General features: G+C 40.3%; 1 pseudogene; it reads right to left on the bottom strand.

Annotated features, from left to right (window-relative positions):
- Positions 1 to 1,841: 1,841 nt before the first annotated feature.
- LOC129647326 (40S ribosomal protein S6-like) lies at positions 1,842 to 3,908 on the bottom strand (annotated as a pseudogene).
- Positions 3,909 to 12,152: the final 8,244 nt, after the last annotated feature.

Here is a 12,152-nt window from a genome sequence, read left to right as displayed (position 1 = left end):
TTCTAATAATTTTTTGACAAAAAGCTTGCATTTTCCTTTCCCCCAGGGCCTCGCCATTTAGATGGCTGGTGCTGCTCTGACCTTTTACTGTTTACTGTACTTCACTGCCTTCACCCAACCACAGACTCCCTTCCATCTGCAGAATTGAGGAGAGTTGATTTTCCAAGGCAATTTAACTTTACCTAATCTGTCATTAAGTTTTGCCTGAAAGGAAATGGGAAAAGATACTAGCTGGAGCCAGAGGGTGACTGCAGTTTTGCATATAGGGTTTGGAAAGTTGAAGGAACTGCATAGGTATAAGAAATTGTGAATGAAATCTTTTTTTTTTTTTTTTTTTTTTTTTTTTTTTTTTTTTTTTTGAAATCTTTTTTTAATATAGTTGCTTATTTGGCTGCACCGGATCTTAGCTGTGGCATGTGGGGACTTTAGATGTGGTGTGTGAACTTTTAGTTGTGGAATGTGTGATCTAGTTCCCTGACCAAGGATTAAACCCAGGTCCCCTCCATTGGGAGCTCAGAGTCTTAGCTACTGGACCACCAGGAAAGTAGCTGTGAATGAAATCTTAACCAAAGATTCTTGCACATCAGGATACATTTACATGGGTTTGCCTGGGAAATCTCATGGACAGAAGAGCCTGGGGAGGGCAGGGGGCTACAGTCCATGGGGTATCAGAGTTGGACACAACTGATCATGTGCACATGCCAGACCCCTTGAGTATGTGACAGGGAAGTCACACCACAGGTTTATAGAGATGTGACAAAGATGTGATATCTCCATAAATGTTTGCAAATCAAAGACATTCAGCCAATCACATGGATGGGTTGCACAGGAAAGTGAATGCATCCAATAACTCAATCAAAATCACTACAGTTTCCTCTGTTTCCTCTCTGCTGGACCACCTCTGGTGTAAAACCCCCAAGGTCAGAGTCAATCCTTCTCCCAGCCAGCTCTGGCCCCAAGGAGGAACATTAATTTGCTGACCTGGACCACCCTGTCACGCAGACATCCTCTGCCTTTCTCCCACACCACTGTTTATCAAAAGGACTTAGATGAAGATATCTCTGAGCAAGGACACAAGACACATATATAAAATTAAGCACAGGTCTATGAGCATGGCCACCTGAGAGCTACAAGCTAACTTTTGGCTTCTTTATCAAACTGATGAAGAGGACTTACCTCAGCAATTTCTGCTTGAACCAAAACATTTGCTTTTTTGCCCAGGAAATAAGTCACTGACTGTGGGTACAGTGACAGATAAGAGGTTTTTAGATGAAACATGATGGTTTCTGAGTACTGGCATCTATGTTTATTCTTATTGATGTGAGTTTAAGGAAAAATTGAAAACCCACTGAAACCCTGTGTAGACCCATTGAAAGCAGACTGGTGCTCAGACTTCTTTCACTTACGTTGCTGCTGGTGGTGGTGGTAGTGTTTAGTCGCGAAGTCCTATCTGACTCTTTTGTGATCCCATGGATTATAACCCACCAGGCTCCTCTTCCATGGAATTTCCAAGGCAAGAATACTGGAGTAAGTTGTCATTTCCTTCTCCAGTGGATCTTGCTGCCCAGGGATCAAACCCCTGTCTTCTGCCTTGGTAGGATTCTTACCAATGAACCACCAGGAAAGCCCTCTCCTACCTTCATTACTGTTCCACAAAATATTAAAGGCCATTCTAATTCTTACAGTACTTCTGCCCAAGAGTAATGTGAAAGTCAGCTCTTACAGAAAATTGGGAATTCATCTTTGTGACCCAGAATACCAGTTTGGACAAAGCAAGGACTAGAGTGAACATGTATTATTATTATTATTTGATCTTATTTATTTGTTACTCTTAGAACATCTCATATCTGGCATTTTTCTTTGGTCTCCTTCACTCTCTTGGCCAAAAGTTTAGCATCCTCTTCCTCTTTTTTCTTAGAATGCTGTCTCTTCAGAGCAATTTGCTGATATTTAGTTGCAAACCATGTGGAGTAAGAGATGCTGAATCTTAAGTGCTTTGGTCCTAGGTTTCTTTCTTTTTTTTTTTTATTTTACTGAATTTATTTTATTTATTTTTACATTTTATTTTATTTTTTAACTTTACAATATTGTATTGGTTTTGCCATATATCAACATGAATCCACCACAGGTATACACGTGTTCCCCATCCTGAACCCTCCTCCCTCCTCCCTCCCCATACCCTCCCTCTGGGTCATCCCAGTGCACCAGCCCCAAGCATCCAGTGTCGTGCATCAAACCTGGACTGGCGACTCATTTCATATATGATATTATACATGTTTCAATGCCATTCTCCCAAATCATCCCACCCTCTCCCTCTCCCACAGAGTCCAAAAGACTGTTCTATACATCAGTGTCTCTTTTGCTGTCTCACATACAGGGTTATCGTTACCATCTTTCTAAATTCCATATATATGCGTTAGTATACTGTATTGGTGTTTTTCTTTCTGGCTTACTTCACTCTGTATAATAGGCTCCAGTTTCATCCACCTCATGGGAATACAAACTAGTATAGCCACTATGGAGAACAGTGTGGAGATTCCTTTAAAAAATGGAAATAGAACTGCCTTATGACCCAGCAATCCCACTGCTGGGCATACATACTGAGGAAACCAGAATTGAAAGAGATACGTGTACCCCAATATTCATCGCGGCACTGTTTATGATAGCCAGGACATGGAAGCAACCTAGATGTCCATCAGCAGATGAATGGATAAGAAAGCTGTGGTACATATACACAATGGAGTATTACTCAGCCATTAAAAAGAACACATTTGAATCAGTTCTAATGAGGTGGATGAAACTGGTCCTAGGTTTCTAACCTTCTTTGTTTAGGGGCTTTCTCATGACATACTAGCAGACATCATCTGTTTTAGAAACACTGCAAAGTTTATGGATTCTGCTAGATCTTTTGGGCTCCAGGTGAAAAGGCACGGTAATATCAGTGAGTCCTGGAATATTCTTCTCCCTTTTTTAATGATGACCAAATTGAAAACACTCAGGTTAGCATTTATGATGCAACTTGATACAGATTTGCACTTTCTTTCTCCAGTCCTTCCTGGTCTGTAATAGGAATGTCCATTATTTTGTAGCAGGCAGACTCATCCATAGGTTAAGACAGTTTACTTCAAAAGGAAACCCTGCTTGTCCTTCCCACCACTGATTCAGACCACACCACATAACCCTTCTGTTTTTCACCCAGAGAGTCAGCAGCAACTTCTGTGCCCATAGATGCACTTCTGTTAAAAGGTATGAAGCTTTTGCTTATCATCCACTTCAATGAGTTTCTGACCAGTGGCTAGGAAGGAGATGGGTTGGGTTTTATTCTGAAGCAATCTACCACCTCTGAGGCACAAAAAAGATGAGTAAGTGTGTATTAAGCCATGAAGCTTCTGATTTAAAAATGTGACTGGTGTTAAAACATATTATTTTTATCATAGGAAAGATTCCATGTATCTTCTTTCCATTCATATCCACATACACATAATCAGGCAGAAGAGAGAGGCAATGATTGAGTTGTTTTGTGTCCTAGATGATTCACAGAAATGGCAGGGAAAAGGGCATCTCTGTTAAGAAAGAAGTAATATTTCTTCTACATTAGTCAGATAATCCTGATTTTACTCCTCACTTGCTTTTTTACTTTTCTATTTAGACATTTTAAATAGACTTTATTTTTATACCAGTTTTAGATTTACAGGAAAATGAAGAAGATAGTTCAGAGAGTTCTCGTCTATCCTGCACTCAGTTGCCCCTATTATTAGCCTCTTACATCAGTATGGTGTACTTTCCACAATTAACGAACAGATGATGCATCAGTTTTAACTAAAGTCCATACTTTATTCAGATTACCTTATTTTCTTCCTAACATGCTGTTCCTTTTCCAGGATTTCATCTAGGACACAATATTGCATTTAATCATCATGTCTTCTTAGACTCCTCTTGGCTACAAGAGCTTCTCAGACTTTTCCTTGTTACTGATGACATTGACAGTTTGAGGGAGTACTGGCCAAGAATACTGTAGGATGCTCCTCTGCTGGAGTTTGTCTGAGGTTTTTCTCATGATTAGACTGGGGTTATGAGATTTAGAGAGGAAGATTGCAGAGAAGTGCCATTTTCACCCTATCATATCAAGGTTACACACTATCTACATAGCTTATGACTACTGATGTTGACCTCAGTCACCTGGCTGAAGTAGTGTTGGTCAGGTTTCTGTACTGTAAAGTTACACTATTTTCCCCCCTCCCTTTCCATACTCTGCCTTTGAGGAGAAAGTCTCTATACACAACCCACATTTAAAGAATGATGGGTTATGCCATCCTACTCCTTTAGGGTGAAGTGCATGCATAAATTAGTGTGCTCAGGACATTTGTCTCTTCTCTCCCATTTATCATTTTTATTTATGCATTTATTTATATCAGTAGAGACTCATAGATATTTGTCTCTTTTTTGAATTGCTGTCTGCTACTACCTTAATAATGTTTTGGTCAAATTATTCCAGCTTCTGGCAGTTGGGAATTTTAATTTGTTTTTGTGCCCCTCTTATTGTGTGTGTATGTATTTTAACACTTCCTTATTTTAGGACCGACAAGAAGCTTTAGGCTTATCTTGTAACTTTCCTGCGCCAATCCCAGAATCAGTCATTTTTTCCAAGAATCTGTGGTTCCTTTAATTAGAGAAAAATATTAGAAACCAACATCTGGATGATAGGTGTGCTCATTGATACTAGGCTGTCCTTTCTTTATGTCTGCTTATTTAAGACAGCAAAGAAATATATATGTATATATTAATCTGTGTATATATGCATATCTATAAATATTTTTATAGAGGATCACCTGTAATTACATTTGCTTTTTCTGTACTCATACACATAATGAAAAAGATTCGCATAGCCACTCCCATCCCAACACTAAGCTTGTGTGTGTGTGTGTGTGTGTGTGTGTATGTTCAGTTGTGTCCAACTCTTTGTGATCCCAGGTACTGTAGCCCTCCAGGCTCCTCTGTCCATGGGATTTCCCAAGCAAGAATACTGGAGTGAGTTGCCATTTCCTTCTCCAGTGGATCTTCCTGACCCAGGGATTGAACCTGTCTCTCCTGTGTCTCCTGCCTTGGCAGGCAGATTCTTTACCACTGTACCATGTGGGGACTAACACCAAGCTTAAACTACCTTAAAATCAGGTATGGTGCAAGCACCTCTTAGTATCAGACACTGATATGAACATCTCTGCCCTTGGATAGTTTCTAATCTAGTGGAAAAAATAGATATATAGGCACACAATTTCAATGAAATGTAGCAATTTGATGATCTCATGGGAAATAAACAGATTGCTGAAAAAAGTACACAGTGAATGAGGTCAAGTATGAGGATGTGTAAATGTGTTAAGTGAAACTAAGGAAACTGGACTTCATTCTGTAGGTGAATGGAGATGATTGCAACATTTAATGCAAGACCAAGTATGCATGAACCCAAGCCAGGTAGACCGTTTCCAGTTTCCTGGGTAGTAAAGTGTCAAGATCTAATGGAAGAGAGACATCAAGGCTAAAAATCATGAAATCTGCTTCCTTGTATACTGTTGGTTTTCATGTTGGTAGGAATGCGAAGATGCTGCTCGTGTGTGAAAGCAAATATTTATTTAGCACTTACTATGTGACAAGTGTTATTTAACTCTAGGAGACAGGCATTATGATGAATGCCATTTAGCTGATGAAGAACTAAGTCTCAGAAGGTAATGTCTATCATTTAATAACATTAATAATTATGAACATTATATGTTAAGATAGACTATATATTCATATTATGCTTGTATATCAATGTTAATAATTATTACTATTTTATGGAAAGTAATAGTATCACACAGCTGGAAAGTAGCTGATAAATTTAGAACACATCTGCCTGATACCTCACCATTATTCACTTTAACCATCACTTGGTATCAGGAAAGGTTGAGCTTCCTGTATACAAGTTTCTTCTCAAGAAAAGAAGGGCTTAGCCAATTCCAGTGTTTTGCTTTTTATTTCTAAGAACAAAAAAGGGTCTGTTGGTGGAGGCCTGGTAGTGACCTCTCTAGATAAAAGAACAATGGCTTTTAGAGAATAATAAATGGAATGAAAACAATCATCTCTTTTTGAAATAGGTGCGCCCTGACCAAATGTTTCTGTAAAATGTTGGAGCTAAACCATTTCTATCTTTCATAATGAGCAGAAATGGGCAGATAAATCAGCTGGGAGTCTGTAGCCCAGTCCACAAAGGTGATGTGTCAACCTGGTCTCCCTCCTCTATTTGCTGGGATTTATGACAGGAGAGCAGGTCTCATCATTCATCACGTGTGTCTTCAGAGGAATTCTGGGTAAAATCAAGTACAGCCTCGAGGGGTTCAGAACTGCAATCCTACTACTTTGTCTGCACACTGTTAGCACAAAGGAAATACCCAGTAGAGGAGTGAAAAATCCCATGAGTCTAATTAGCACTTTGTGGTATAAGAGGATCAGATCTTCAGAAAGCTATTTTGGTTTTTGCTTGGAGGTATGTGGCATCCTGCAGACCCATTCAGAGAGACTAGCATCACTCTCCTCTTTAGCTAATTGGGTTATCTGGTGAAATCACAAAGATTGGACTTGTGTTCAGCCCAGGTAGAAGAGAGAATATAAAACACTTTAAGAATGTAAACTGTAAGCCTAGGCACAAAGAATGTATAAGAAAGTAAGTAAGTGTTAGTCACTCAGTCATGTCCGACTCTTTGTGACCCCATGGACTGTAGCCCACCACACTCTTCTGTCCATGGAATTCTCCAGGCATGAATACTTGAGTAGGTTGCCATTTCCTTCTCCAGGGGATCTTCCCAACCCAGGGATCGAACCCAGGTTGCCTATATTGCAGGCAGATTCTTTACCATATGAGCCACCAAAAATGCTAATAAAGTAATAAAGACTTTTTATTGGGCTAAGCATGTACCTCTTTTGTGATTAATAAGAGCAGAAGTGCAATCCCTTTATCTGTATAGCACAGAGCTCCCTATGTAAAGAAAGGCTCAGCTTTCCAACTTGCTTCCCATTTATTTGTGTGTATATTAAGCCCTATCATGCCCTTTTCTCCCCAGAAAGGAATTTAGGCTGAATATGACTCCTATAATTTCTAAGGCCACCATGATAAAGCAGGCTTGTTCACCTTGGCAGCTAGTTACTACCACACAGGATGGTTATGAGTAATGCATAGGTTAGGCTTTGTGTGCTAATCTTATACAAATGTGAAGGAAGCTAAATTACCACTTATTTTAAATGAATATGTTCTTAAACTCAGTCTATTAGGAGAAGAAAGACTCTGAAGAATGGAGAAAAGTGATGTTTCTCTTGATAAGTGAGCTACGGGGTGACCAGAGAAAGTGGACAAATTAAATGCTTCACCATTTGAACATAAACCAAACCAGGGAAACCCTGTAAAATTCTCAGACCCTTCTTTTGTCAAATATTTTGAAGTTTTTTGCTTCTTTTTTTTTTAATTATACAACCATAATTAATGCAATGAACTGTAATGTGAGTTCAGGTTCAGGAATTTGGGTACGCAAGTTCGGGGTCACACATAAGTTATGTCACAGCTTCTAACCTGGCTGGCCCTGATTTAATAAGACCTCATAGTCACATCCTCCTGTGCACTCAACTTGCAACTGCCTGCTTCAAGAGACAAGGCAATTAGTGACAGAGAAGAGTGAGAGAATTACTGCATTCCAAACACATCTGGGGTAGAGGAAAGGCCTTCCACCCCAGGATGTAGCCAGACAGAGGGGTGCCCACCAGAGGGAAGAATGAAAAATAGTCTTGATTTATGGCTTTGCAGTAACCTAATGTAGAAAGTTAAAGCATGTTATGCACCAAAACCTTTGTATTGCCTCATCTCCCAAGGTAAGATGTGAATTTTAGGAGGGAGTTTTCTGGCAGTTTTTGCTTAACTAAATCATAAGGTGTTTCATAATTCCACGTCAGTTGATTGGCAACGGAACAGCTTTTACTTTCCTGAAACACAAACGGCGCCTAACTCTGCCCTCTGAAACATTCATCTGCTTTGCAGCAAGCAACAAAGGCTAAGTGTCCAGCTGGACCCAAGAATCCCACAATGACTAGTAATTAGACTTCTCAGAGAAGAACTTAGCCGCAGCATCTACTTCATATTGTTGTCATTGTTTAGTTGCTCAGTCATGTCTGACTCTTGTGACCCCCATGGACTGTAGCCCACCAGGCTCCTCTGCCCAAGGGATTTCCCAGGGAAGAATACTGGAGTGAGTTGCCAGTCACTTCTCCAGGGGATCTTCCTGACCCAGGGATCAAACCTGTGTCTCCTGAATTGGCAGACGATTCTTTACCACTGAGCCACCAGGCAAGCCCCCACTTCAGATTGCATTTCTATTTTCTGATCTGGGATGATTTTTTCTATATTCTCTGTTTCATGTAAACATATTCTGAAATAACAGTACTCTAAAGAAATGCCCATTTTGTCACTAAAAATATGTAGAACTCTACTTGGCTCTCTTGCGATTTCATATTTGTTAACCAAGTTCAGGGCTAACGGGATCTACTAGCAGTGGGTGATGCTGATTCATTTTCCAGGTTTGAGAGAAAGAAAGACTATTGCTTTTTTCTATTATTTCCCAAACCCTAACCAATATTTATTTAGTCCTCCTCTTTTGTGCATTGCTGCGAAGATGGCCCTGCACTCAAGTCAGTCCTTAAGCATCAGAACTGCCTTAGAATCTTCACGTTCCCTTCCCACCCTTGGACAAAGCCATAGGCACTTGAGTGCCCTGCTGCTGCTGCTGCTAAGTCGCTTCAGTCGTGTCCGACTCTGTGCAACCCCATAGACGGGAGCCCACCAGGCTCCCCTGTCCCTGGGATTCTCCAGGCAAGAACACTGGAGCGGGTTGCCATTTCCTTCTCCAATGCATGAAAGTGAAAAGTGAAAGGGAAGTCGCTCAGTCGTGTCCGATTCTTAGCAACCCCATGGACTACAGCCTACCAGGCTCCTCCATCCATGAGATTTTCCAGGCAAGAGTACTGGAGTGGGGTGCCATTGCCTTGCACCCCTCATTCCTACCCAGAGGACTCTTTCCTAGTGACTGTCTTCTAATTAGCTTTTTTTTTTTTTATGAGGTATAGTTGCTTTACAATGTTGCATTAGTTTCTATTGTACAGCAAAGTATATCAGCTATACTTATACATACATCCCCTCTTCTATGAATTTCTTTCCCCTTTATGTCACCACAGAACCTTAGTAGAGTTCCCTGTGATATACAGTTGATTCTCATTACTTATCTATTTTATACATCAGAGTAGAGTACATATGTCAACCTCAATCTCCCAATCCATCCTCCTTCCCTACTTAGTATCCATAAATTTATTCTCCACATCAATGTCCCTATTTCTGCTTTGAAAATAGATTCATCTGCCCATTCTTCTAGATTCCACATTTATGTGTTAGCATATGATATTTGCTTTTCTCTTTCTGATGTACTTCACTCTGTGCAACAGTCTCTATCCATCTACATCTCCATAACTGGCACAATTTTCTTCCTTTTCTGGCTGAGTAATATTCCACTTTATATATGTGCCTTACCTTCTTTATCCATTCCTCTGTTGATGGACATTTAATGGTTGTTCGGTTCAGTTCAGTTCAGTCTCTCAGTCATGTCCGACTGTGTGACTCCATGAATTGCAGTACACCAGGCCTCCCTGTCCTTCACCAACTCCCAGAGTTCACTCAAACTCATGTCCATTGAGTCAGTGATGCCATCCAGCCATCTCATCCTCTGTCGTTCCCTTCTCCTCCTGCCAACAATCCCTCCCAGCATCAGAGTCTTTTCCAATGAGTCAACTCTTCACATGAGGTGGCCAAAGTATTGGAGGTTCAGCTTCAGCAACAGTCTTTCCAATGAACACCCAGAACTGCTCTCCTTTAGGATGGACTGATTGGACCTCCTTGCAGTCCAAGGGACTCTCAAGAGTCTTCTCCAACACCACAGTTCAAAAGCATCAATTCTCCCATGCTCAGCTTTCTTCACAGTCCAACTCTCACATTCATACATGACCACTGGAAAAACCATAGCCTTGACTAAATGGACCTTTGTTGGCAAAGTAATGTCTCTGGTTTTTGATATGCTATCTAGGTTGGTCATAGCTTTCCTTCCAAGGAGTAAACATCTTTTAATTTCATGGCTGCAATCACCATCTGCAGTGATTTTGGAGTCCAAAAAAATAAAGTCTGACACTGTTTCCACTGTTTCCCCATCTATTTCCCATGAAGGCATGGGACCAGATGCCATGATCTTAGTTTTCTGAATGTTTAGCTTTAAGCCAACTTTTTCACTCTCCTCTTTCACTTTCATCAAGAGACTCTTTAGTTCTTCTTCACTTTCTGCCATAAGGGTGGTGTCATCTGCATATCTGAGGTTATTGATATTTCTCCCGGCAATCTTGATTCCAGCTTGTGTTTCTTCCAGCCCAGCATTTCTCATGATGTACTCTGCATATAAGTTAAATGAGCAGGGTGACAATATATAGCCTTCACATATTCTTTGGCATTCTTTGGCATTGCCTTTCTTTGGGATTGGAATGAAAACTGACCTTTTCCAGTGAGTGGTTGTATCAATGTATATTCCCACCAACAGTGTAAGAGGTTTCCCCTTTCTCCACACCCTCTACAGCATTTCTTATTTGTAGATTTTTTTCATATTCTGACCACTGTGAAGTGATACTTCATTGAGTTTTGATTTGCATTTCTCTAATAATTAGTGATACTGAGCCTGTTTTCATGTGTTTGTTGGCCATCTGTATGCCTTCTTTGAAGAAATGCTTATTTAGGTTTTCTATCCATTTTTAAAATCAGATTGTTTGGTTTTTTGATATTGAGCTATATTAGCTGTTTGTATATTTTGGAGATTATCTGATGGCTATTGGAACATTTGAGACCCTTTGCTTCAAGTCAGGTATTTTTCTTTTACCTGGTCTCCCTCTTTCAAGCTTATGCAGGGCCACCAATTTTCATTTCCTCCATATCCCAAGGCTCTCATCTAGTCTTTCCCCATACATATGTCTATCTTCAGCTTCCTGACTCTCAGAATAAGTCAGAGATTTTATAGAGGTTTGGTTACAACTGACAAGGACACCCTCCAACATGTTCCTGTAGAAAGGAAGTGATAATGACTTGCAAAATCCAAAGTCAGCACCCCAAGCAGATGGAAAGACAAAGATATCGCTGCACCCAAGATCAATGGTGACCTGGTATGTTAAGGCCACCTCGTTTCCATCTCTTCTTTCTGATTGTTCTAGATGTCAAGATCATGCTATCGCACAATATTTCTCCATTTCATAAGAATGTAGAAGTCCACAGCACATGAGTTTTATATCTTACAGCCCCTGCCATCAAATGGGATTTTTGTTTCAACTCCATAGACTCCAGATTTAGAAATTCTTGTAAAATGATTCTTTGATATAGCCAGATTCCACTCTAGATATGAGGTTTGGTTTTACAGAAGAGTACCCAGGATAAAACGGAAATGTCGTAAGACATCATAAATGTCTTTTCCCCCTACAGTGAAGCTTAGATATTAAAGATTAGTGTTTTAGTCCTAGAAAAAAAAAAAAAAAAAGGAGACTCTGCTGCAACCAGCCAAGCTTGCATAGCATTTGAGGAATGTTTCTATTATTTGGAGAAAAAGTCTTCACTTTCTAATACTTGGTTTATACCAAAAAAAAAATTATTAGGATGCATGTATCATTGAAAGAAAGTGAAAATCGCTCAGTCGTGTACAGCTCTTTGCAACCCCATGGACTATACAGTCCATGGAATTCTCTAGACCTGGATAGTGGAATGGATAGCTGTTCCCTTCTACAGGGAATCTTCCCAACTCAACAATCAAACCCAGGTCTCCCACATTGCAGGTGGATTCTTTACCAGCTGAGCCACCAGGGAAGCCCAGGAATACTGGAGTAGGCAGCCTATCCCTTCTCTAATGGAGATCCCTTCTCTATCCCTTCCTTACCCGGGGATTGAACCAAGATCTCCTGCATTGCATGGGGATTCTTTACTAGCTGAACTACTAAGGAAGCCTGCATGTATCATTGAAGTGCCTCAATGTCCATTGCAGCACTATTTATGATAGCAAAGACATGGA

Source organism: Bubalus kerabau, chromosome 3 (assembly GCF_029407905.1).
Source record: "Bubalus kerabau isolate K-KA32 ecotype Philippines breed swamp buffalo chromosome 3, PCC_UOA_SB_1v2, whole genome shotgun sequence".
Taxonomy (NCBI): Eukaryota; Metazoa; Chordata; class Mammalia; order Artiodactyla; family Bovidae; genus Bubalus; species Bubalus kerabau.
This window is presented reverse-complemented; position numbering and strand designations above follow the sequence as displayed.